Raw genomic sequence first — 23,723 nt, 5'->3', positions numbered from 1 at the left:
AGTGGAATTGCTTGGTCATTGGGTGTTAAATTCTATAGAAGAACAAAATATTTCCCCAAGTGGCTATGCTACTTTACATCTACATCAGAAATTTACGAGAATTACCCCTGCTCTTTATACTCACCAATACTTGGTATTGTCAGTCTTTGTGGTGAGTGAAGAGAGGTATATCTCATTGTGGTTTTAATTGAATTTTACCTGATAACTGATGCTATTTGAGCATCTTTTCATGTACTTATTTTCAATTTCTGTATCTTTTTTGATGCACTATCTATTCAAAACTTTTGCCCTTTTAAAATTAGATTATGTGCCATATTATTGTGATATAACAGATTTTAAATATATTTTGAATACAAATACTTAGCACATATGCATTTTACAAATGTTTTCTAGTTTGTGGCGTCCCTTTTCATTTTGTTATTGGTGTGTTTGCAAAAGCAAAAAATAATAATAATTTTTAGGGGCTGCTTAGCTCAACTGGTTAGAGCTCAGTATTATAACACCAAGGTCAAGGGTTCGGATCCCCATACTGACCAGCCACCAAAAAAAGAGTTGTTCTCCTCTTCCTGGTGTGGGAGAAGGAGACACCTTAACAAATAATAATAATTTTTATAAAGTCCAACTTATTCTTTTTTTCTTTATGGTTTATACTTGCTTAACCCAAAGTCAAAGATTTTTTTTTCTATGTTTTCTTCTAAAAATTTTATAACTTTAGCTTTTGTATTTAAGTATATTATTAATTTCTTGTTAATGTTTGTGAGTGGTATGTGGGGTGGATATTTGTTTTTCCAGATGACTATCCAGTTTTTCTAAGACAATCTGTTAAAGAGAATATCAGTTCTCCATTGAATTATCTTGTCACCTTTGTAAAAGAATGATTGATTGTATATAGGTGGCTATGTTTCTAGACTCTTTATGTTCCATTGGTTTATACATCAATACTGCACTGTCTAAATTACTAACTTTATAAAATACTGACTTAAGTCAATACTGCACTGTCTAAATTACCAACTTTATAATAATGCTTGAAATCAAGTATTATAAATGCTCCAAATTTGTTCTTAACTTTCAATGTTCCTTTGGATATTCTAAATCCTTCATTTTCATATAAATTCTAAAATTAACTTGTTGATTTTTACAAAAGAGTTTGCTGGGATTTTGATTGAGATTACATTAAATATATAGATTAATTTAAAAAGGATAAACATGTTAACAATTTTGAGTCTTATACCTATTTTCCTTAAGTTATCCTTGAGTGGTTTGTGTTTTTATGCTATTGTGATTGATATAGTTTGGACATGTTGCCCCCTGTCTCTGTCCGCCCCCCCAACTCATGTTAAAGTCTGATTCTCAACGTAGAAATGTTGGGAGTTGTTTGGGTCATGGGGGTGGATCCCTCATGAATAGATTAGTGCCCTCCCTGGGGTGGGGGGAGTGAGTTCTTGCTCTGTTAGTTACCATGAGAGCTGGTTGTTAAGAGGATCCTGGCACCCCTCCCCTTGCCACCTCTCTTCCTCTTGATATATGATCTCCTTGAACCCACTGGCTGCCTTCCATTTTCCACCATGAGTAGAAGCAGCCTGAGGCTCATGCCAGATGCAATTGTTCCAGATTCATGAGCCAAATAAATCCCTTTTCTTAATAAATTACTCAGTCTCATGTATTGTGTTATAGAAACACAAAAATGGACTAATACAGAAAATTGGTACTGAGGAGTGTGTTGTTGCTGTATAGATAGATGAAAATATGGAAGCAGCTTTGGAACTGGGTAATGGGCAAAGGTTGGAGGAGTTTGGAGGACTCAGAAGAAGACAAAAAGATGAGGGAAAGAGGTCAGTTAAATGGTGTGACAAAAATGTTGACAGAAGTGTGGACAGTAAAGGCCATGCTGATAATGAGGTCTCAGATAGAAATGAGGAACTTATCTGGAATTGGACAAAAGATCACTCTTGCTACACCATAGCAAGGACCTTGGCTGCATTGTGCCCATGCCCTAGGACTTTGTGGAAGGTGGGGCTACAAACTATGCACCAGAATATTTGGTGGAAGAAATTAATAAGCAGCAAGCATTCAGACAGCTGCATGGCTACTTGTAACAGCCTATGCTCAGTTATGGTGGCAAAGGCATGACATAAAGCCAGAATTTATAATTAAAAGGGAAGCAGAGCATAAAGATTTGGAAAATTTGCAGCCTGGTCATGTGACAGAAAAGCCGAGAGCATTTTTAGAAAAAGAAATGAAGGGTCCAGAGGAGAGTCTGTTTGCTAAGTACATTAGCATGGCTATGAGGCAGCCAGGAGCTAATAGCCAAGACAAGGCAAGAAAGACCCTGAAGGCATTTCACAATTCTCCCGGGCAAATCCTCCCATCACAGGCCCTGAGTTCTAGGAGGACTGAATTGTTCCAGGAGACAGACCAGGTCCCACTCTCCTGAGCCTCCACAGATGCTGCTCCCTGCATCCTGGCTTCCTTGGCTAGAGTGGCCCCAACAGTGGTTTGTGCTGCACCCCTGGAGAGAATAAGCCAGAAACCTTGCAAGCATCCATGTCCCATTAATTCTGCAGGCCAACATAAAGCAAGAACTGTGGAGGCGTGAGAGTCTTTGTTACCAGACAGCAGTTCTAGGTTTCTGGTTAAGCTGTGAAGAAAAAAATTTTCCGAGAACCAGGCAAAGGAAAGGAAAAAAGGGCCAGACAGATGGGACATAACTGGGCTTTATTACAAAGCCACAGTAGGGTACAGAAGCGTGTGGGGCCATCTCCCACATGTGAGGAGCAGCCTGGATTCCTAAGGGGAGGGTTTACATATTGTTCTGGGATGGGGGCTGTTTCTCTGTCCTAACTAAGGGGATAATATTTAGCCATGAAGGCAGATCTAGGGTAATTAAGTCGTAATAGGCTGATGCAAGGACACATCACCTTCCTGTTGAGTTCCTGAGTTTCTGAAGTTTCTGAATCATACACAGTGAAGTCATTTTCTGCTCTAACATCTGGGTGGAAGGTCATTTGCACTTTTGTTCCTTTTAGTGTGCAGGTGTGGTGGTTTTTGTAATCTGCAAAGTTCCAAGTGTAGCAAACTGATTGATGTGGTGGTTAAGCTGTCATCAGTGCATTATGGGTTTATTAACTGCTAGTGCCAATCCAGTCTGAATATTTATGAGCCGCCTCCCTGGGGCATGTCCCTATTCTGTCCTGCCTCATCTCCACCCCAATTTCAAAGGATGTATGGAAAAGCCTGGGGATCCAGGAAGAGATCTGTCACACAGGTAGAGTCACCACATAGAACTTTTGCTAGAGCAATGCCAAATGGAAACATGGGATTACAGGTGCAACAGAGAAACCCCATCAGCGCCATGCTTAGTGCCACCATGAGAACAGGACTGCCTGATCTGTGGAGCTACCAGCATGCAACACCAGCCTGAGAGAGGTAAAGTATAGCTGGAGACTAGGAAAACTGTAGGAGCAGATCTCCCCAGGTACTTTAGGATCCAATGCCTGCACCAATCTGGGGAGAATGCCAATCATGGGGTCAAGGTGCATGATTCACCAGCTTTGACATTTGATGCCTGCCCTGCTGGGTTTCCCACTTGTTTAGGACCTGTTACCCACCCACCACCCACCCCCTCTTTTTGGCCTATTTGTCCCTTTTTGAAGGGGAATATATACCCTATGTTTGTCCAACCATGGTATCGTGAAAGTAGATAATTTGTGTTAATTTCTCAGATGAGACTTTAGACTTGGGACTTTTAAGTTGCCACTGAAACAAGCTAAAACTTTTGGGGCTGTTGGGATGGAATAATTGTATTTTGTATATGACAGGAACATGAGTTTTGGGGAGACAGGGGTAGAATGATATTGTTTGGCTATATTGCTCCCTACAAAGCTCATGTGGAAGTCTGATCCCCAATGTGACAGTTGAATGTCTCCCCAAAACTGCATCCCTACTGTAACTGTTGAGGGTGAGAAATCCTACTATGGTAAGTGAAAGGTGGGTCCTTGAAGAGGTGATTAGATCATACGACTATGCCATAGTGAAAGGATTAAAAATGGTGGTCAGGGCATGGTTCTGAGGGCTTTAAAAAGAGAGTGAATGAGGAGGTTGGTATCTATCTCTCTACTCTGCTGCTTTTGCAATGTGTTACGCTGCCATCTCACCGTCACCACCACCAAGACCTTCACCAGCCGTGTTTGTTGGACTTTGGACTTCCCAGCCTCACAAACTATAAGCACTAAATTTTATTTTCTTTATAAAATACCCAGTTCCATGTATTTTGTTATAAGCAACAGAAACAGACTAATACATTGGGTCAAGGGGGTAGATCCCTCATGAATAAATTAATGACCCCTTTGGTAGAGAAGGTATACTTAGTTCTCCCAGTATTAATTCCCATGAGAGCTGGTCATTAAAAGGAGCCTGGCACCTCCCCTCTCTTTCTTTCTCTCTTCTTTCCTCTCAACATGTGATCTTGCACCCACAAGCAGCCTGCCACTTTCTACCATAAGTAGAAGCAACCTGAGGCCCATTCTAGATGCAGAAGTCCCAGAATGTAAGCCAAATAAACCACTTTTCTTTATAAATTACCCTGTCTCAGATATTCTGTTATAGTAACACAAAAAATGGATTAATACAGTGATATTTTAAAAACGTTTAATTTCTAAATGGTAATTGCTTATATACATTGATTTTATATACTAACCTTTTATTCTAAGACCTTGATAAACCTACATATTAATTCTAGTGGGTTTTTTGTAGATTCTTTAGGATTTTTGCAGAAATAATTATGATGGCTATAAATAAAGACAGTTTTATTTCTTCTTTCTGATCTGAATGCCTTTCTTTTTTTTCTTGCCTTATTGCAGTGGTTAAAATCTCCAGTAAAATATTGAATAAGATATAATGAGAGGAAACATCTGTCTTGTTTCACCTATGGGTGAAAAATCCTATCTTCCACTATGAAGTATGGCGCTTGTTGTAGTATTTCATAGATGTTCTTTATTGTACTAAGGGGATTGCCTTTTGTCCTAGTTTTCTGAGATTTTATATGTTTGAGAAAGTTCTCTTCTCTTTCTATTTTGCTGTGTGTCTTCTTAAAATAATCACAAATGGATGTAAAATTTTGTTGAGTTCTTTTCTTTATCTATTGAAGTGATCATATTTTTTTCAGACTGTTAGATATGGTCAGTTATATTAATTGATTTTCAAATGGATAAAAAACAAACAAACAAACAAGCATGGCTTTCCTGAGGTAACCCACATTTTGTTATAAAGTATTATCCTGTTCCTATATTCCTGGAATCAATCATCATTGTAGCCACCTGAATATGGTTTTCTATTTATTTATTTATTTTTAATTGACACATAATAATTGTATAGACCTTTATGGGGTACAGTGTGATGTTTCAATACATGTACACAATGTATATTAGTCAAATCAAAGTAATTGGCATATTTATCACCTCAGACATTTATCATTTATTAACCACAGGCTGGGAGGGGGTGGGGGGAGGGGAGGATGGGGACAAGTAGGTCAGTGGGAACAACGTCACAGTTAGATTGAAGGAAGAAGTCCTAGTGTTCCAACGCACAGCATCATGAATATGGCAAGCATTAATATGTAGCATATTTCAAAAATATATATCAAGAGAGGCTTCTGAAAGAATGTAGATTATCTTTATGGGTAAGATTTTAAATACACATCCAATTTTATAATTATTATTGCTCTGTTTAAGTAATCTATTTTTTTAAGAGATCTTTGGAATTTTAAGTTGTTCAAAAAATTTGTTCATTAATATTAGTTGCTAAATTTACTGGCATAAAATTGTTTCTAATATTCCCTAAATTTCTTATTTCTCTCTAGGATCTATAACAATGTCCTCTCTTTTATTTTTCATATTGGTGACATGTATACTCTCTCTCCTTTTTTTTTTTTTTTTTTGGCTTAAAGTTTATCGAAAATTGTATTCACCTTTTCAAATAATCACATTTGATTTAATTGAGTTTTTCCAATGTTGATTTTAGTTTCATTGATTCCTGCTTTTATATTTATTATGTTTTTCTAGTTACTTTGGGTTCTATTTGCTCTTTTTAATATCTTTAAGGTGGAAACTGAAGTCACTGGTTTTGAATACTTTTTATTTTCTAACATAAGTGTTCAATGCTATGAAATTCACTGCTTTAGGTGTGTCCCATAGATTTTGAAATGTTTCTTTTCATTTTAATCAGTTTAAAACATTTTCTAATTTCACCTGTGATATCTTCTTGGACCCGTATTTATATTATTGTGCATTGTTTAATGTCCAAACATTTGCATATTTTCAAGTGCCTTTCTGTTATTTACTTCTATTTTAATTTCATTGTGGTCAGAGCACATGTGCTTCACTTCAGTCCTCTTCAACATACAGAGTTTTTTCTGAAAATGTGGTCTATCTTACTGAATGTAAAATGGACATTTGAAAAGAATGTATATTTTGCTGTTGCTTTGTGAAGTGTACTACAAATATCAATTAGTTCAGGTTGGTTGGCTGTGGTTTACAAGGGTTCTGTATCCTTACTAATACTTTCCCTACGTATTCTATAATTTATTGAGAGGGTAAATCTATGATGATACTTGTCAATTGGTCAATTTCCTTTCAGTTCTTTCTATTTGTTTCTGCTTTAATTATTTTGATGCTCTTTTATTAGTTGCATTCATATTTAGGATTGTTTAGTGAATAGACCCCTTTATCATTATGAAAATTCTTTATTTCTAGTAATGTTATTTTGTTTTAACATTTATTTATTTCACATTAACATAGCAAATTCAGCTTTCTTTTGATGAATTCTTTTTTAACCTATCTGAATATGTATATTTAAAGTGCATTTCTCACGGCCACTTACATCTAGGTCTTCTTTATTTAAACAATCTAAACATTTTTACCTTTTTTGTGAACTTGAGGTCATTTATATTTATGCAATTGTTGATATGGTTGTATTTAAGTGTGACATATTACTACTTTTCTATTTTTGTCCCAACTGTACTTTATTTTTTTGTATTTTTGGCCTTTTTCTGTTTATTATTTATGATTACATTTTAACACTACTAATATTACACATCTTTAAATAGAGTAAATAACCTTATAATATTATATTTACACCCTCTGTCTCTTGTACCACTTTTCAATTTTTTCAATTTATTTTTTATTTTGGTAAAATATTTGTAGTATAAGGATTGCCATTTTAAGCATTTTTGTTTGTTTAACAATTGTCTAGTTTTCAAAATTTACAGTAGTCCAAATGTGATAAAAATACATGCACTTTCCTCCATTGAGTTTGTTATAATAAGATATATAGGTAAGTGTACATAATATGACATTTTATCGAAGGTATTTCTTTTTTAAATTTAAATTTTATTAATTTTTTGTTGAAAGATAGTTGATTATATATTTTTGTCAGGTACAGAATTGAATACTAATACATGTGTACAATATGTGGTCAAATCAGTATAATCAGTACACTCATATTTACCGAACATAATCAGTCTTTGTGACTCAACCAATTTCTCACTAACCTCCTCTCCCTCCCCCTTTCCTATCTCTAATAACCACAATTCTGTTCTCTCTCTTTTATTTTTTAGTTCAATGTATTATTGTGATTGTTTCTTTCTTTCTTCCTTTATTTCTCTTCTTTCCTTCTTTATTTTAGCTCCCACTTATGAGTGAGGACATTTGATATTTCTCTTTCCGTCCCTGGCTTATTTTACTTCACGTGATTTTCCCTAAGTCCATCCATGTTGCTGCAAATGGCAGAATTTCATTCTTTTTTTTATGACTGAGTAGTATTCCATTGTGTACATAGACAATATTTTCATAATCCAGTCATCTGTCCATGGACATTTAGTTGATTCCACCTCTTGGCTATTGTAAACAGAGCAGCAGTAAACAGGGGGGTGCTGGTATCCCTTTGACATGATGATTTCCAGTCCTTTTTGTACACACCCAGTAGTGGGAATGCTGGATTGTACACTTCTATCTGCAGTTATTTGAGTAAACATAGAATTGTGTGGAACTAATTATATTCACAATGCTGTGTGACCACCACCTCATCTATTTCAAAAACTTTTTCATCATCCTAAACATAAACTCTGTACTCATTAATCAATAACTTTTTGTGTTATTTTTGTCACACATTTTTATTCTACATCTATTATAAATTTCATAAGGCACTTTGCATTTTTCTGTATTAAACAGTTAATTAGCCATTATATTTTTAAAAATATGAAAATGAGTGCTTTTTATACTTATCCATATGTTTATCATTTCTGATGCTTTTCAATGATTTATATATATCCAAATTTTTATCTGAAATCATTTTTATTTTGCTGGAATAAATTCTTTCAACATTTTTTATTATGCATGTCTGATGTTCATAAATTCTTTAGCATCTGCTTATCTAATACATCTTTACTTTAATTTGTTAAAGGTATTTTTGCTGGGTAAAGAATTTTCAATTGACAATTTTTCTTTCTCTCAGTGCTGAAAGATGTCTTTGCTCTCTCTCATATGCACTGTTTCTAAAGAAAATCTGTTGTTTTTCTTATTTTGTTCCTCTTTATATAATACATCTTCTCCCCGTTGTGCACTTCTTTTAAGATTAATTCCTATTACTGTTTTTAAAAATTGGATTAGGATATTTTGTGTTTTTTTTTATTTTTAGGTTTAGTCTTAGGTTTTATAACACATGTTGGAACAATGCTTTATTGTTCTCATTGAATTTAAAAAAATGGGGGTACTATAACTTCAAAATGTTTTCTTCATTTCTTCCTTACTTCTGGGATGTCAATTAGATGTATGTTAGACAGCTCTAGTCTCACAGATTAGCAATTTTATCTCCATTTTATTTCAATCTTTTCAGTCTCGTTGATTCATGTTATATAGTTTCTATTGTTATGTCTTCGAGTTTGTGATCTTTTCTTTTGCATTGTTTATATTGCTGGTATTCCAAACTAGTGTATGTTTAATTCAGATATGGTACTATCTGTGGCAGTTTCATATGCCTTTTAGAGACATTTATTACTCTCCTTATCATGTTTATGTTTTCCTTTATTTTTGTGATTATATGAAGTATCTTCAACGGGTTTTTAAAGTTGTTTGTCTTTTAGTTCCACTGTGTCTGTCATTTCTGAGCTTTTTTATTAATTGATTAGTTATTTTCCATGTTAGTCATCATATTTTCTTTATTCTTTGTATGTCTGGCTATTATTTATTGAATGCCACATATTATAGTTATTATTATTATTATTATTTTTCTTTTTGACTGCTGGATTTTATTGTAGTCATTTAAATAGTGTTAAATTTGCTCCTGATGTACAGTTATTGAAGTCAGCTGGATATTTTTGAAGCCTGTTTTTAAGTCTTGTCAAGATGTGTCCAGAGAAGCTCTTGCTCTAATGCTAGTGGCCTTCACTTATGGGTAGAAGCCATGTTGTACAAAAAGTTCATATGCTCATATGTACCACCCAAGTCAGCTCACATCAGCACTGAGGGAGGTTAGCAGAATTCACATATGTTAACTGCATGTATGTTGTGGCTCCATGGGGATTTGTTTAGGATGGATTGAGGTGCAAGTTGCTACAATTGATGAGATCAGTGGGAAGACTCTCATGAATTCCAGGTGAAAAAGATCTGACATTTAGCTTGGGGCTTGAGCAGTTTGAAAGACTTGACACGTTGGTTGGTTTGAGTCCAAAAAGTCAAAGTGGATGACTTGCATGATGGGGGATGATACAGATTTAACATAAATAGGAGGCCCAGGAATGTGGCTGCTTCCTGTGTAATGAGGGGGGTGCCATGATGTACCCAGGCAGAAATGCATGATGGACAGACAAACACAAGGCTGGCTGCAGGGGCAGGGCTAGAACTACAGATTGAAAGCTGTCAGCACATGTCATGTTTGGAACTATAGGCCTGCATAAGACAACGTGGACTTAGCTATAGACTTGTAAATGGATTTATGATTCAGAAAGGCCTAGGGAGATTGATCATCATTGGTTTGACCCAAATGGGCCATCCAAATTATGTGACATAGATACAAGTAGGTGTGACCAAAGTCATAATATCTTCTCATCCAGTAATAGCTTTTGACCTCTTTGCCCTTGATGGGTGGTCTGGTTGGGAGTGGTTATGACTTTGCTGATGCTGACTGTGATCTTGAATGGTCTCCATCATCCCAAAAGCTCTACTGTGTCCCTGGAATGAATGTGTCTGTGGGAGGCCACAGGGCTAGTGATAAGTACTTATTCAGTCATCAGACATTAGCTGATACCTTCCAAACACCAGCTATATACTAACATGCTAGATCTGCGAAACGAACCAGCCTTTGACATCAGCAGAATGTAGCTGAGTCTGGCTTCCCAGGAAGACAGTCATAATCCATTTTTATTTAACTGGAATGGTAAAGAGAATAATGTAATGTTTTATTTACACAATGAGTACTTTTCAATATCCCATTATACATGTATAATTCACGAAGATCCATGACATGCTTTACCTAATCATTTTTTTTCTCTGGAAAGTTACACAATTCATTTTTATAACATTTTAATGTAAAAATAACACCACATTGTGAGTAAGACTCACAGTAGTTCCCTCGGATTTATTGCTTGTGGTTCTATGTATAAATCATAACTATATCACAAATTAGAAATTGTTTTTCTACTTTGTTCATTATATTTATAGAGAGGGTCATAATTACTAAAGTATTCATTTTCAAAGTCTTTTGGTCTGATTCCAGTCTTATTTATTATGATTGCATTATTTCTATAATTGTGTTTATTAGTTGATGCCAGTCAGTATTATATTATAACATTTGCTGTGCTGCAGCCAAGTTGTCTAAAAGATATAAAATTATGTAAGTCACATTCTTTATTAACCTGTTACTTGTCTGTAAATGAAACTAATTGAAGAATTTTTCCATGTGCATTTAAGAGATGCATTTACAGATGTCCCTTGACTTACAATGGGGTTATGTCCTGATAAACCCATTGTAAGTTAGAGATACCAAAAGTCAAGCATGTATTTAACACACCTAACCTACCAAACATCATAGAATAGCTTAGCCTACCTCAAACATGCTCAGAACTTTTACATTATTGATATTCAACTCTGATCCCACAAACATGTATAATCAATTATGTTTCAATAAAAAATAATTTAAAAAAGAAAGCTTACGTTATTCAACGTTTGGGCAAAATCATCTGCCACAAAGACTGTTTTATCATAAAGTATTAAGTATCTCATGCAATTTATTGATTTTTCTACTGAATTTGTATCACTTTCTCACCATTATGAAGTCCAAACCTCCTAAGTCAAACCATTGTAAGTTGGGGACCATCTGTGCTCGTATTTACTGTGGCATGGACCAAGACACAGCTCAGAGATTTATAAGTATAGAGAACACTGTTCATATATGGTGGGCCTTGTTTTTCTTCTTTGTAACATAAGGTTTTAGCCTAGGTCAGTGTTTTTAAACCTATGGTTTGCAGAGCCCAGATTTTCCTGGGAGGCTTAGGGGAGGTTCTTAGGACTGAGGACCCCCCACCCCTACCTGCAAGAGTGGCTGCAATTTTCTTCAAATACTGGGTCTCCCTGCATAATTACATTTGAGTGAAAGCTTCCGTGGGTCTCATATCTGTGACTTCATGAAGTGAGGTACCGTAGATTCCTACTTATGTGACAGAAATAATAGGTCGTGAGCCTCTGAAGTTTTTGTCAGGATGCCTGGATGTTTGGAAGTGCCTAGGGATAAGAGTAAAGGAGACTTTGTTAAAATGAAGATGCCTGCCTTAATGCATTCACTGAGCATTGCTGGCTGGGTGTCAGGGAGTGTCGAACCAATGTCCCCTCATCTCAAGATCTCACACTTTAGAGAGGACAGACCACCACCTGACGTCAGTCAGTAGATGTGAGCAGAGGGCAGCACAGAACACAGAGGAAGGCTTCTAACTCAACAGGCCTTGGCACTGGGTAGGGGGAGACTCTAGGGAAACTGAGGCAGGGTCCCAGCCTGGCTGTGTTAGAAGATAACCAAGGATCTTCTTCTGGAAGTCACCATGGCTAATGTGCATTCACATTGGTTTTCGTCTTACCACAGCCTGCATAATGTTGTGCCCATAAGTTTCATTTAGTGCTTCTGGAAAGATATCGAGAGAAAGATGCCCAGGAAGGACACATGAAAGGGGTGTAGGGTTGGAGGGCTGGGGCTGATAGGCACTAACACACTGAGAAGACTCTCCCCGAGAGGCTCAGGTCCCCATGTGTGACACTGGTGAGAGCCAAGACACTCCTGAGCAGGTGTTAGAACAGTAACTTTTCATATTTCTGAGGTCAGGCTGTGTCCAAATAGGTCAGGAAACCCCACCTCAGTCCTGAATCTGACAATGCGGCTGCATGTTTTCCACTAGCATAGAGTGAAAGCTCATGACAGTAGCCCAACCAATCGTGTGAAGATGTGGGTTCTGCCGGTGTGTGACGACGGTGACCCATGTCAGTCACGCAGCAGTAGGAGGTAGTTTTCTGAATTCAGGTGGCTACTTTGCCTTTATTTGCAAGCTTCTTGACACTCCTGGTAGGGACACGACTGTGAGGAGCATCGTGCACATGGAACACAACAGGAGTAGGGACTCCTGGACACGGGCAGGCAGCCCTGTGTCTTCCTGACATTGAGCGGCGTCCTGCAGCTGTTCGTGGGTCATCTCTATCTAAGTATCCCAACAACACATCAATAATCAACATTTCCCTCCCCGTTTCCACCTCCCCCTGACCATCTGCTTCCTCCTGCATTCTTTATCTTGATGGAGTGGTATTGCCAGCGCCTTAATCACCTCATTTATACTTGCTTTTTTCGGTCCCAAACACAGCCAGTTACCTGACCAGTGGGCAAAGCCTTCCTTTTTTGTTCTGTTAAGCTTCCAGAATTGGTTTTCTTCACTCTTAGATCCTTCTCACACTGAGAATTTCTGTGAGGAGTTGCTCACAGCCCATGCACACCCCATCAGATAGCGAGTTTTGGTGGAAAACATCACAAAGTCCAGTTTTCAGAGCTCAGAATTGATTATAGCTCTCTCGTTGTTTTATTTCCCAGTGTGTACAGGATAAACTCAAGACTTCTCAGGTTAGTACAAGGTATTTCATCATGGTTTCTGTGCATGTCTCCAGTATGCGGCCACAAAGCCTGGATTCATGGCCTTTGTGCTTTTGTACTGTTTTTTCCACTTCAGCCTGGAGTGCCTGCTTGCCCATCCCTTCCCGTGTGCGTTCCCACCATCAATCCCACTGTATGTGAGCCTCTCCACTCACGTGGTCTGCAGGACAGGAAGCAGCACACAGCTCAGCCTCCCCGTGCAGCAAGTTGTGTTTGCCGTTTTCATTCTGAAAGCGCAGTCAGGTGTTCTTGCCTTTCAGAGCTGAGGACATCAACGGACAGACTCAGTTACCCTACGTCAGAGGTTGAATCAACTCATGGCACTTCCAGCTTCTTCTAGGGAGTCTTAGAAAATGACACAATGAATATAAAGAATGCTGACTTTTATGACCCCAGGAGCAGAGTGGACAACTGAACTGGTAAAGAGTTGTGTTTATATTACATCTGCTTGGGGGCTGTGTTTTCTTAAAGAGTGTGAGAAAAAAGAGATGCTCATGAAGATACCGTCTCTGAACACTGTGACCTCCAACTTTCAAGCTTGTGACAGCCATGCTGCTTGGGACACACTATGTGTTTATTTCATATGATGTGTTCATTTGTAATGGAATTTGACGGCTCATTTTGTATGTGAACTCAGCCTTGTTATTCTACCTGTTTCCACAAAAGATGAGAGATACATTGATATGTATATTGTTTAGAGTATAGATTCCTCTGTTACTCTGAAGATGTGAGACTTTGATTTACCTTCCCTTTTACTTTACATAAAGGTGTGACTCTAGTAGATCCAAATCAAACACACTAAAGTCTGGACTGGAAAACAAATGGAATTGCACCTTAAAAAAAAAAAAAAACTAATTAATCCCAACAACAATCCAAATTCCTCTTAAACACATTTTCCCTTTCTTTAGTATTGCTTTGTTAATTTTTTTTCTAATCTCTTTCCATTTGGATCATTCACGATGAAATCCCTCTTTTTTTTTTTTTTTTTTTTTTTTCCATGAACAGCATTTCTAACTCCCATCGATTTTGTTCAGGTGAATGTTTGGGGAATCGTCTTCTATTATATCTACACTTACGTGTTGGGTTCTCAGCAGCCCTTTGTTTCCAAGTTTAGTCACCCTGTCTCCTACCTATTTTAATTAAAATTGTTCTGTGGACATCTTCAGGCCATGACGATGTTCCTCTCTTTTGGGATTTTCTGTCGCAACTCTTCATTCATGTGGCAGCTGTCCAGTGCTCATGCCTTGTGATCCTCAGGCTGCTTATCAGGGACACTGCTCATGAAGAGTGGGCACTGCATAGCTGTCATTTGTGTGCACAAAATAAAAAATACAATATGTGGTATGCAGACACATAGCATTTATCATATGTCCCAAAGTTATCAGATTGACTGTTTTGGTGAGCTGTCTGGCTGAGACATCATTATTTTCTAATGCAGGACTTCTGATCCTTGGCATATTGACATTGGGGTTGGATGGTTCACTGTTTTAGGAGCAGCCTTGTGCACTGCCGGATCTCAGGCCTCTACCCATTGGATGACAGGAGCATCCCCCTCCCCCAAGTGTGACAACCCAAAACATCCCCAGTCACTGTCAGATGTCCCCAAGCGGGGCTGTGGGTGGCAAAATCATCCCTAGTTTTGAACCACTGATCTCCAAGTAGGTACTAATTAAGGACAGGTGTCCAGTGCCAATATATAGAAAGGAGAACACACAGAAATGAAAGGAATTTAAAGTCCAACATGTTGACGACTGTCAGAATACATTAAATACATCCCATTATTCTGAGGCAAAACATTCCTTTTGAGTGATTTCACATGTGTCTGCATAACAGCAGTTTCAAAGGAAAATAGTTTTGCTTGATGTGAGAATTTATCCAAAGGTGAAATAGAAGGATCGTGCTCAACATTTGTGCAGGAAGGATTGAGAATTATTTTCCCTTGACAGTAAAGGGAAGTTTTTTGTTTTTTTTTTCTCTCTCTCTCTTCATTTTTATTTATTTATTTTTTTCACTTTTAGTCCGCCAGGGATAGCTCAGATTCAGAGAGAAGTACTGATATTCCACAAAAGACAAGTAGAAAGGACTAATGCTCCAGCTCTCAGTTGTAAATGTTGTTCAAAAAGATTTCCCAGAGTGCAAAGAAGAGGAAACTTTCTCCTTTTAGGTAAAAGTGCAGAAACCTCAGTTAACTTTCACAAATAAAAGGGATATGGGAACCTGCCTGTCACTCAAAAATAGTTGCAAGAAATCGGGGATCCACGAGCAGAACCAGTTTTAAACAGCTCATTCTGCTCCACTTTGCTTGGATACATTCCCTTGAAAGCAGAGCCTGGCTGGATTTTCAGCAACAGTCGGAAAGGACCGTGCTCAGCCCCCAGTGAGGGCGCTTGCGGTTCCGTGTGCAGAGCCAGTGACGGCAAATGTCTGGGGCATTTCTGGAACCCACACGGGCACTCATAGTGCCTTCAATCCTCCAACTCTTGATGCCCCCCTTTCTTTTGATCCTGTATAGGTGGCAGAAACCTTATCCTCAGAGCTGTCATCATTCAGATCCTGTGGTAACAAAACGACCATTGCATACAGTCTGAGTGAAGTGGAAGAAAATTTTGAAATTTCAAAACTTGAAAATTTTGAATTTTAGCATTTGGATTTTGAAAGCTGGCACAGCTCCTCCTTCAGCAAGGGCCCTGAAGCAGCCTGATCTGGATCTGTGAGTGGTAATTACCAGAAGCTCTGTCCCCAAGCAACCCTAACTTTTCCTGCTTAGAGAAGGCTTTTTCCTGCTTAAAGAAATCTGCATTCCTCACTTAGGAAAGAGAACGACCCAGAGCTAAGAGAACATTTCCCAGCTCAATCAAATGCCCTGATTTCACTTCTCTTCCTGTAGAATGTATGTTGCATGGTCCTTGCTGCAGAGAAAATTTTTAACCAAGATTCCTCACGTAGTTGTAAGCCTCAGGGTAATGTCCCAGCAACCTGAGATGCAGCTTGCAGATATGCCACAACGGTGCCATTCCAGAATGCTTGTCAATAGGAGCAGCCACTGACCATAACAGCTGTCCAGAGCTGCAGTTGCCGGGAATAATTTTTTTCAGTCCCTCCCACTGACAAGGTGCAGGGAACCAAGCTTGCCCCCAAATTGCCCAGCAAATGCCTAGGAGCTTTGAAATAAGCCCTAGTTGCCTTTCAAAGAGCAGACTCCCCAGTACGTGGACCATTTGCCATTGTATTAATCTGCGTCTGTTGCTTACAACAGAGTAACTTATAAAAAAATTTATAAAAGGTTAGTTTATAAAGAAACAGCCCAGTTTCCAGGAAGCACATCTGGTGAGGGCCTTCGTCATGGTGGGAACTCTGCAGAATCCCTTGGTGGCCAGGGTGTCCCATGGTGGGAATAGGCTGAGCAAGAGAGCTGACCTTCTCATTTGCTCTCCTTTTACAGCCATCACAACCATGCCCATTACTCCATTACTCCAGGAATGGATCAATCCATTCAACGTGAGACAGTCCTCACCATCTAATCACCTCTGAAAGGCCTCACCTTTTAGATACTATAGTTGGATTTACCATTCTCTTAACACTGTTACAGTGGAGGTGAAGTTTCCAATAGGTGCACTTTCGGGGGACACGTTGGACCCACAGCACCATAAGTTATGTTTCTCTCTAAGGTGACCTGTAACCTCAGATACCCCCCAGCCTCCGTGGACTTGGTTGTTTGCTTCCTGCCGCCTGGCCACCTGTGGCTGGTGCCTGGTCTGCTGCACATGGTGCTGTTCCTGCCACTCTCTAGGCACAGACGGTCCACCTTTTTGTTACACCACATGGCTTTCCGAGCCTTGAAGACCTCGTCAGGAAGCTCTGTTCCAGTGACTTTCTTGAGTCTCCTCCCATTGCGCCTGGGGCAGGCAGGTGACCCACCACGTCTGGGCTTTGACACCACCTGGAGGTTGAACTTACCATCTTGCACCTGACATCGATGCGTTGTGGTTTCAAACCTCAGCTCTTCTCCCCCTGGGGTCTTTGGAAGCTTGCTGTCACTCATCCTCAGACTGTCCCCCGGGGACAGGTTACGGTAATTGCTCACAGCTCCAGAAGGGGTTGCCTGAGAGGGGAGGTGACTCGGCCAAAGTCACCTGGTGTGAGTGTGGACGCTGGAGTAGAAATTTGTTCCCTGAGCTTGATCATCCTGGAACGGGTATTTCTGTTGACTTTCCCTCCTTCCATTCTCCCCACCCAGGGCCAGCTCTCTTCTGCCCTATGAGGCCATTCTCCATTTTCTCTAGTTTTACTCTGTCTTAAAAAGGAAAAGAATAAAGCAGGAATTAACCAGATGCACCCTGTTTTGGGTTTGTTCATGGCCTTATTTTTTAAGATCTTTGCTCTGGGCGCTGTAATTGGAAAGTCACCTGCTTCCTTCCATTTATAACTATTATTAATTTAAGATCTACATGCTAAATGTGAGTGAGGAGAGGGCCAGATCATTATCAGTTCTCTAACACCCACAGAAAAATGAGTCAGGCACCCACCAGCTATAAATCCTCTTCTCTAGGAGATATTTGTTGCCAGCAAAGATGATCCTGGTGTAAGGGAAGCGTTTAATGTGGAAAATGTTGTCCTATTTCTCTTCTTGATAGCTCGAGACAACCTGGGCGTGGAGACGGGGAGAAAAGCTGTAGAGGAAGGTTGCCCAAGAAAAGCAATATGTTTGCTAGGCTGATCAATAAGAAGATTAACTTAACCAAGTAGAAGACTTATCAATCTTGCTATTGATCAGGTTAGCAAGCATATTGGTGTGCTGGTGTAGTATTGCAGGGCTGTCTGGATAGTGTTCCATCAGGTCCTCTCTAGGTGAGCTATTCCTGGCATGTCACTGGCTATGGGACCTCAAGCTTATGGCATGTACGGCGACAGGAAAGCTCTCTCTGCTCTCTTCCTGTGCAAGGCTGTCTCCAAGGAAGCAGATTGATGGAGAGATGGGTGTGGTATCGTGGGTGGGTATCATGTGCTCGACTCAAATTTAATCAACAAGTTCTTGTTCATTAAGGAGAATCTGTGACTCTTAATTTTAAAACATCATGTGAGTTTTCATCTGTTGAATATTTAGTGAAAGCTCAGAGAAAGTTATTTTAAGTATACACAATTGTGAGAGACTTGGCTGTGATAATTGAATATACCTTATATTTTGAGTGCTCAGAAATAAACTAATGATCATCTTCACAAACAGCGTAAATACATTTTTAAAATGGGAAAAGCTATGGTTTGAAATTTTGGGGTCAAATAAATAAATTGCTTTGAGTTATTGACATGAAATAATTAAGTGGTTCTGAGGTGACATTTATGTAGTTTTAAAATTTTTATTTATTCATTCAGTAATTATTCAGTACACATAAAGTCTAAGTCTTCTGGCTTCTGACATCAGACCAATCTATCACATAACTCCAATGGTAATCCCTTCTAAGGGAAAGTGCACAGAACAGAACCAGATGACATCATTTCATGAGCTGGAGTGTGTCTTTATACTTATTCATGACACTAAGCAAAGGGCAAATCCTTAGCTTAATTATTCACAGTTAACACTATCTGCAACGTGAGTGATTTTATTATAACACTAAACTCCCTTCCTGGCTAATGCCATGATTGTTTGCCTCATCTTGCCTCATTTCAAGAAGGATAAATACTTGGCCCATGATCACTTGACTCTTATTTCCCCTTAAAACCCTTGGAACTGAAGTTCCATTCCAGAGGGACTCAGACACCATTACCTCTTAAGGTATTAGAGATGTGATAAACGTGCAGCGATTCTCACGGGGGGAAATGTGCTTCTCTACAAGGAAAAAAGAAATGCTGTCTGTTTCTCCAAGGAACCCTTGGTCCTTCTGGGGAATTCCTGTGAAGATCCTGGAGAGAAGAGTGAATGCTGGAGGGTGTCACTGGTGATGCTGTGAAGGGAACGCTGGATCAGGACAGAAGACAGTCACCTGGGGTCATTATTTTCTCATTTGTGCTAATTTTGCAGGCCAAGGCAGAAAAAGCAAAGGGATTACTTATTGTCTAATTCATTCAAAAATATTTATTGAAAGCTACATATTTTGCCAGGAATTTGGCTGAAAGATGAAAATAGATGTTTTCTGCCTTCAAAAAACTGAGAGTCCAGACAGGAAAAAGGCCAGTGTTTTCGTGTGTATCCAGGGGAGTATATTAAGGCATGACACTTCTCTCTGCCTGGGCATAGTGGCCATAAAACACTCACCTCGCAACACGTTTTCCTAATGAAAAAAACTACTTTGGTGGCCTCCCTTAGCTGTGTAAAAGCAAGGCAAAAATTATTCTCATTTTAGAAAAAGAGGGAAAAAAAAAAACAGAATTTGAGCATTTTAACACTTTGCCTGGCTCTGTAAGAAGATAGGGTAATTCATATAATGGGTCCAGGGGTGTTCGGACAGGTGAGGAAGTCACCTGCATGAGAAGGTTGGTGGCCCTTCAGGAGCAGCATGGTGGTGCTCTGGTCCTTCCCAAATCTAGTTTAGTTTGTGCATTATAGACTATCATAAACTACTCAGTTTTCCTAAACAGAAAAGCAAAATAAAAGATACCTGGTCACATGTCTCTCTCGGCGGGACTGGGCTGTGGTCTTTGCTGGGTCATGGTGGCTCTGAGCTCATAGTATCTGGGACTCCACCTCAACATGGCACCCCGTGCCCTTCATAGAAAACACACATGGCTCTGCTCTCCATGCTGACTCAGCTCTAGCTCAAGTCTAGGGCTCTTAATCAGTCTGTCATGCATGTGAGTGAGATTAAACCAGCTTCCAGAGGGAGCAAATACATTTTCAGGACATGCCGAGGCAGGTGTGCAAGAAATTCTACTTTCTTTCGTTTCTCATGCCAGAAATTATAAACTAGTTTCTATCTTGAGCTTTGGAGTTTAGAAGTATTCAGGACAAATACAATCATTTTAGGGTTGCTTGATCCAATCTATTAATTTTTTAAAATTGGTGTTAGAGAATTTTTCTTTTTTTTTTTTTTTGCAAAGAGAAACATAAGCCTGAATAATAAAACACTACTGATTAAAAGGTGGTTTGCAAGACAAGCAGGATCAGATTCAAGGATGAGCTTGTTACAAATTTTGATTCCTGGGTCCCGCCCCACAGCTAATAAATTAAAATCTCTAGGGCAAGGGCCCAGAAATTGTGAAATTTAATGAATCTCCCTACTAATTCATATGACTCTTGAAGCCTTAAAGTCTAAGCGGTCTGTGCTGGATGTATTCCTGAAAATCGGTCTGCCCAGGGTTTAGTAAGACAGGGATTCTTGGGAGAAGTAATACTGGAAAGTCATATTAGGATGGCTTTTGTGAAACAAAAATGGTTTCCACTTGCAAATTTGGATTTTTACATGTTACATTAAACCAAAAAAAGATACCCACACATACAAGATTATTTCCCAATATAAGGCAGAGCTTTCTAGTTGTCAGAGTTTCCTTGAGATGAAATGACCCATCCTGGGACACCCTGCTCTGCTTGTCCTGGAGGCTGGGCAGCTGCTCGTCACCAGGCAAATGAAGTTTAGAGTGGTTAGCTGAGAAGAGTGACCTTTAGAGGTCCTTCTAAACCTAAGGGATCATGATTCTGTTAAATGCTGATGGAAAAAAAGGAAGATTTTATGCAAAGACCTGTTTATATTGTGGGTAACCAACAAAGTAATGAAATCAATGGCTCGACAAAGCCAAAGGTTTAGAAACATGATCTCCAAAGCTTCTTAATGAGATACCTAAATTTAACAAAATGAAATGTTTGTCTACAGCTCAAAAGATTTATTTCTGTCATTCCTAAACAGAGAGACATCTCGCAGCCCGCAGACGACCATTTGTGTGCTGTGAGCTGCTTTTCCAAGCTGCGGTGACGTCACATGCTGAACCTTCTCTCCTCTTCCACTGTGATCCCCTTTGGGGTCAATGCCGCACATTTGTGGAATAGCAAACTGTGTTGGATAGGGTAGCTTCTGACCACACAACTGAACTTTTCTCTTTGCAGAGTTAATTGGCCATAAGGGGCTCAGGTCTCTATCTTGGTCTCATTAGCAACAAAATCTAACTAAATGGCCCAACTGACCCAGGTCCAGAGCCAGTGTCCTCATCCAATGGTGAGATAAAAGTCATCTGCGGTTTTTATCATTCATTATCATTGACACCGTGATGGTTGAAACTCAGGAGGCAGTTGGTCTGGGGAGAACACACTATAAAACTTTTGAAGTTTCTTCCAGTTTGGCATCCTGCCTACGATGCTTGAATAGGAAATTGCACGGCAAATAAAAAGCCAACAACTGAGGGCTGTTTGGCTGACATAATGCGGTGGGTAAAGATGTGACACAACCCCAGAAACATGAGCTGCAGGGAAGTGATGGAGAATGACCTCACGTGGTCTGTTTAGACACAGGACAATCATTTCCAGTAAATGTTGCCAGTAACCTGGAAAGAAGCCCCGCTAGAAAAGGAGCAAGAATTGCTTGAATGCGTTTAGATGGAAGCGGCCGTGAGGCAAAAAGCTCATTAATTCACTCACTTATTCACTCTCATTTGCTCATTTATTCACCCACTCATTACACTTGAGCACACATGATGTGCTAGAGTGAGCCAAGGAAGGGATGTGAAGGTAAGAGCCAGGGTCTCTGGGAGAGCCTGCTCCATTGGGCTTGTGAGTAGATGTCTATGGGGCATGTTTGGGTGCTGTGTTCTTGGTTTCCTGCATGGTCGTATCTGTATGTCCTCAGCATTCTGATCTGCATTGGAGCATAAACTTCTCACCCATGGGGCTTAATTCATAGGCGTCTCTTATGCCTCCCCAGTACAGTCCCAAGAACATAGGCATAGGATGCATGCTGCAGAAAGGGAGGACAGCGTGATTACCACCTGCTCTGCTTGTCATAGACCTGAAACAGCCAAGCCATGTGAAATTAGTTGTGACTCATTTATAAAATTATTCCCATTCTAGAAAGAGAAGAACTGGTAGAATTATAAGCACTCACAAGTAGTAAGGAACCTGGGAAACTGTCCTAACTAGGCTTTTTGAGAGGAGGGCTCTGTGTGGGTGGCTTGCTGATGACAGTTGGGGAGATGCACTTATGGGCAGCAGGACTGACTCAGGCTGGGGGTAGAACTGACCACAGTGCAGCTGCAGCTGAGGCCTCAGTTGACACCAGAGCTGGGATGACCCTCAGAGCCTGACGGTTTTCTTCTTTTATCATCAAGCTGTTGGCTGTCCCCTGGGAAAGGGTGTGACCTAGGGTAAGGTGATTCTCTGAGCTTTCAGCAGGAGATATTCCCAGGGTCTGGAGGACAGTTGCTTCGACCCTGAGGTGGGGATCTAGGTGGAGAACCACAGTGTCCATGATAGGGATCACCCAGTCTAGGATTCCATGCCATGAAGAAGTCACCTGTACTATACATCAGACAAATGTTATCCAATTTCTGTTTGAAACTTTCCAGGGACAGTGATCCTACCTCTCTGCAAATCAATTTATTTCATTTTAGTCTAATTATGGAGCTATCAGATGTGTCTTCCATTTACTGAGCTAAATCTTCCTTTCTATAGTTTTTACTACTACTGACATGGGTGCATGGAGAGCAATAGAAAAGACATCCACCGGTCCTATCTGTCATAGAATAAGTCTATTTCTTCCTTCCATTCACAGTTCTTTAAATAATCAAAGCGAGTTATCATGCCTTTATCAACTTTTCTTCTCTCAGCTAAGCAGGTAGCTATAATACCATTAGAGCTTAATTAAGGGGTGAATAAAGACTAAGGAAGAAAAGACTCTTTAGAGTAATTTTAAAAATCATTTAGTCCAGGAAAATAAAAGACTAGAGACTTGGGGGAGAAAGAGTCAGCACAGACAGCTGAACAGCGCAGAGACAGGTTCACTCTCTGAGGGCCAGAGTTGGGCTCCGGCTGTGGTCCCGGACCATGCAAGCTGCAGCACCTGGCCCTAACTGCAGAGCGTGGTGATGGGGGCAGGCTGTGATTCCTGCCCTAGGACAATGTTGGTTTCTTCCCGCAGACACTTTCCAGAAGTTAGTCCAACAAATTTCAGTCCTACCTGCATTGACTTATGGCTCCACCTCTCACTGGTTTGTGTGTCGTCATTTTTGGGGCTCACAAAGGCAACTGGACACAATGACACTGCTTCTAGATGGAGATGTTTCGTGACGCACGCCACAGAGCAGGTACGCTGGAGGCAGAAGTGTGTTGTCTTCCTCCACGAAATTGGAAAATCCAAAAAAGGGAAAGGAAACAACAAATTCTACCTCCCAGGCTGGGGATAAGTGCCTCTTCCTCCCAGGCTGCGGTTTATGTGGCTAGAGCTGGACATTTCCAGCTCAAACCAGGTCACCAGGGCGAGGAGGTCCCACACTCTCTGCAGTTCACATGTAGAGCTTTCATCACACGGGGACGCAACCTCAGGATATCAATCACAGAGAGTTGCATTTTCATGGAAGAATCAAAATGTAAATAGTTCAGTTGACCTCAATGTCCTTATCTGTAGAAGCAG

Source organism: Cynocephalus volans, chromosome 2 (assembly GCF_027409185.1).
Source record: "Cynocephalus volans isolate mCynVol1 chromosome 2, mCynVol1.pri, whole genome shotgun sequence".
Lineage (NCBI taxonomy): Eukaryota > Metazoa > Chordata > Mammalia > Dermoptera > Cynocephalidae > Cynocephalus > Cynocephalus volans.
Note: the sequence above shows the minus strand (reverse complement) of the source record.